Below are 4,752 nucleotides of genomic sequence, written 5' to 3'. Positions count from 1 at the left end.
ACTGCATTCATTATGTCCCATAAGTTTGGGTATGTTGTGTCATAATTTTCATTGGATTCCAGGCTCTCTCTCTCTCTCTCTCTCTCTCTCTCTCTCTCTCTCTCTCTCTCCTGACCAAGCTATCATTGAGAAGAGAGTTTTTTACTTTCCACATGTTCAACAGGGGTTTTCTGTTGTTTTTGCTGTTATTGAAGACCAGCCTTAGGCCATGGCGATCTGATAAGAATGCATGGGATTATTTCTTTTTCTTTTTCTTTTTTTTTCTTTTTCTTTTTCTTTTTCTTTTTCTTTTCCTTTTCCTTTTCCCTTTTTTCTTTTTGTTTTTCTTTTCCTTTTTGAGAAAGTAGTAAAATTTTTATTTGTCAATACAAAATAACAGAAATAAATTAATTTTTACAACACTCTTGGACTCCAGGGATTCTCTATTACGTTAGCTCATTATGTAAGCAGACTACTATCTAAAATGGTCGAGCAATCATATGTTGAGTGTTCAAGACCAACAGACTTGTGAACAATGAGGTGACACAAAGGGCACTTCCTTGCCTCCTTTCCTCTGTAAGATGTGTTACTGAACAGATGAGGCTAACTTGATGGAAAATGATCTCAATGTTATCAGAATACAGTGGCACCAAGTTCATGTGAACCTGAAGATTATAATTCAGTTGTACCTATCGTCTTCTTTACCCTAACAAAAGCTAAAAATGGTGTGGTTATGCACACCTTCAATCCCGGCATTGGGAGACAGAGGCAGGCACATCTTCTCTGGGCATCTACTGATTGAGTTCCAGGCTAGCTGGGGGGAGAGAGCAATCTGTGGTTCAGCTTAGAAAGCCAGGGTCCTGCCAAGTGTAGCTGTAAGCTGTGCCAAGCTCTCAGAGAAGTCCAGGCTAATGCATGTCAGGAGGTCTCTGCTGTGCAAACTGGTTGGTGGGCACCTCTACCATGATTTGTCAGTGCTCATAGTTATCAAGGGAAAAGAATCAAGAGGCCTTAGTATTGGAAGCACTCCAGCATAATTTACCTAGGAAAGCAAGGATCAGAGTCCTTCTCTAGGATAAATGATTTAAAAAAAAAAAGAAATAGTGAGGCCCTCCATGCTACTACTGACATTTTCCACCAACCTGAAAGCTGTGCAAAGTGTTTTTTCTCACTCACCAAAGGACAATCTGCACACTCACTCAGGCCTCAGTTAGTCACATCACTCCTATGTCAGAGCCCAGGGAAGTTGCAGACCCTGGACAGAGCATTCTAGAAGCCAGTGGGTGTGAGCACATTCAGGTCACGGGGTTTGAGATTATGGGTTCGAAGTGGTTGTTTCTTTCCTTCTACCATTGGGACATCCATCTTTGGCGGCTTAAAGGTTGCTGGATCTTCACCTACTCGTGTGGCCTGGGTATGCATCACCTCCATAGGAGAGGGTTTGGGGGCACCTTTGTAAACCTGAATAGCAAAACCAGAATCAGATTTCTGCAGGGGTCATGGTCTAAAGATGCTCCATTTGTCTGCTGAATTCCTATCATTTCCACTCCCAAGATCTATGATATTCAGATCAGGTAAGGCTGTGGAGGAGCCAGATGGGAACCAGCCCCTGGACTTCTGCTTAGGGGACGAGTGAGGGATGCTGCTCGGGGTGGACTGGGCTGATGCAGGGCGCTTCTCTTCTTTTGCTGTCTCTCCACTCTGCAGCTTTAGTTTACGGAGTGCTTCTGCCACTCAAAGGTACTTGGTCTCCTCTGTGGTAAGGCCCTTATGGGGTGTGTAGCTAGCAACTCTCAGTCCTGCCTGTTGTTCAAAACACTACATGCTCTCTTGGGTCTGTTTTTCCATCAGGGAATTCATTGATGACATGGGTAGCTTTAGCCTTCACCAGAAGGGCTTTGTCTGAACTGTCAGTAGCTGGTGATGGAGTCACAGCAAGGAAAGAGACACTGGCTGTTCCTTCCTCTGTCTTGTCAAGATGTTGATACTTGCATTCTGTAATTACTGGCTTCCAGGGGATGCTGCAAATGTCTGATGGAGGAGGAGTCATGGGTGCAGGGTCCTCTAGGGCATCATCATCATAGCTAAATGCCCGGTGGCACATCCCGATGGGCAGGGACATCTTGCCTAGAGGCCCACTGGGAGCAAGAGCAAGCACTTCTGGTTGTCTTGAAACCATTGAAAGACTGGGATCCAGGTGTTTTTTCTATACAGAATTTGGAGCTGAGTCCCTTCCACCAGTGAAATGATGTCGGACTATGCTGACAGACAGATGTTAATGAGGAGCATTGCCCAGCTTCTGCAAAATAGCAAAGCTTCTGAGAAAGGGGCCATCCAGAGGGTCTGCTCGCAGCCGGACTTTCCATACTAAAGAGGCTCTGAGGCTCCAGATGGCCCAAGAGGCTGCTGGGCTGAGCAGAGCCAAGCCATCATGAGAGCATGACGAATGCTCCCCGATGGAGGACTGCATGGGATTATTTAAATCTTTTTGTATAGGTTGAGGCTTGCTTTGTGTCCAATTATATAGTCTATTTTGAAGAAGGAACCACGAGGTGCTGAGAAGAAGGTGGATTCTTTTGTTTTGGGCTGAAATGTTCTGTAGGTATATGTTAAATCCAGGTGGTTCATAACCTATGTTAGTTTCACTGTGTCTCTGATTATTTTGTTTCAATGACCTGTCCATAAGTGAGAATGGGATGTTGAAGTCTCCCACTATTATTGTGTGGGGTTCCATGTGTGTTTTGAGCTTTAGTAAAGTTTCTTTTATGAATGTGTGTGCTCTTGCATTTGAGCCATAGATGTTCAGAATTGAGACTTTTTCTTGGTGGATTTTTCCTTTGATCAATATGAAGTGTCTTTCCTCATCTCGCTTGATAAATTTTGTTTGAAAGTCTGTTTAACTGGATATTAGGATGGCAACTCCAGCTTGTTTCTTGGGGTCATTTGCTTGGAAGAAAATTTTCCAGTCTTTTACTCTGAGGTAGTGTCATCTCTATTATTGAGGTGTGTTTCTTGTATGCAGCAAAATGCTGGATTCTGTTTGAGTACCAGTCTGTTAACTTACGTCTTTTTATTGGGGAGTTGAGTCCATTAATATTGAGAGATAATAAAGACGGATGATTGTTAGTTCTTGTTGGTTTTTGTAGGTGGCATAATGTGCATGTGGTTCTCTCCTTTTGGCTTTGTTGTGAAATGATTAATATCTTGTCTATTCTTTGGTGTAGGTACCATCCTTATGTTGGCATTTTCCTTCTAGAATTCTCTGTAGAGCTGGATTGGTATAAACATATTTGAATTTGGTTTTGTCCTGGAATATTCTGGTTTCTCCATTTATGTTGATTGAAAGTTTTGCTGGAAAAAGTAGCCTGGGCTGGCATTTGTGTTCTCTTAAAGTCTACCTGACATCTCTCCTGGCTCTTCTGGCTTGTAGTGTCTCTTTTGAGAAATCTGGTGCAATTGTAATAAGTCTGCCTTTATATTTTATATGTTTATATGCTTGTATGTCATGGCTTTTTCCCTTGCCACCATTAATACTCTTTCATTGTTCTGTACATTTGGTATTTTGATTATTATGTGATGAGAGGATTTTCTTTTATAGTCCACTCTATTTGGTGTTCTATAGGCTTCTTGTACATTTATGGCCATCTCTTTCTTTAGGTTGGGAAAGTTTTCGTTTATGATTTTGTTGATGATGTTTTTGGGTTCTTTGACCTGGGAATCTTTGCTCTCTATTACCTTCATTCTTAGATTTGGTCCTTTATGCCCTGGGTTTCCTGGTTGTTTTGATTTGGGAGTTTTTCATTTTTTTGAATTTTCTTTGACAGTTTTGTCAATATCTACTAAGGTATCTTCTATAGCTGAGATTCTCTCTTCTATCTCTTGTATTCTAATGGTGATGCTTACATCTGTAATTCCTGACCTTTTTTTTCTTTCTAGATTTTCCATTTCCAGTGTTGTTTCCATTTGTGTTTTATTGTTTCTACTTCCACTTTTAGGTCTTGGACTAGTTTGTTCAATTCTGTCACCTGTTTAAATGTGTCTTTCTGTATTTCTTTAAGGCATTTATTTGCTTCCTCTTTAAGGAGTCCTACCTGTTTAGCCTGTTTTCCTGTATTTCTTTCAGTGGATTATTTATATCGTCCTTAAAGGACTCTATTATCTTCATTAAATAGGATTTTAGGTCAGCTCCCCGATTTTCAGGTGTGTTGAGAGAACTGGGTTTTGATGGTGCCAAAGTATATTGGCTTCTGTTGCTTATGATCTTGTGCTGTCACCATCTGGTTATCCCTGGTGTCTGCTGGTCTGGGTGACTCTGTCTGGAGCCTACCTCTTTTTTTTTTTTTCTGTAACATATATGTATTTATTTGTGGGGTGATCTAGAGGTTTTTAAAAAAATTTATTTTATTTTAATTAAGTATTTTCTTCATTTACATTTCCAATGCTATCCCAAACATCCCCCATACCCTCTCCCCCCACTCTCCTACCCACCCACTCCCACTTCTTGGCCCTGTCATTTCCCTGTTCTGAGGCATATAAAGTTTGCAAGACCAATAGGCCTCTCTTTCCACTGATGGCCGACTAGGCCATCTTCTGATACATATGCAGCTAGAGACACGAACTCCGGGGAGTACTGGTTAGTTCATATTGTTGTTCCACCTATAGGGTCTTTTGTCCCTGGGTTGATTCAGATTTTCTTGTGGCCTATGGCTCTGGCTGTAGCAGATCTCCTGTGAAGCCTTCTGACTGTGGGGTCTTCTGAGGGGAAGAGAAGCT

At 41.7% G+C, this 4,752-nt stretch overlaps 1 pseudogene; it reads right to left on the bottom strand.

The window, feature by feature from the left end:
* Nucleotides 1-1,178: 1,178 nt before the first annotated feature.
* Nucleotides 1,179-2,173, bottom strand: Gm4471 (annotated as a pseudogene).
* Nucleotides 2,174-4,752: the final 2,579 nt, after the last annotated feature.

The sequence above is a fragment of the Mus musculus genome, chromosome 17, assembly GCF_000001635.26.
Source record: "Mus musculus strain C57BL/6J chromosome 17, GRCm38.p6 C57BL/6J".
NCBI lineage: Eukaryota > Metazoa > Chordata > Mammalia > Rodentia > Muridae > Mus > Mus musculus.
The sequence above is the reverse complement of the archived record's forward strand: the minus strand, read 5'-3'. Positions and strand labels throughout refer to the sequence as shown.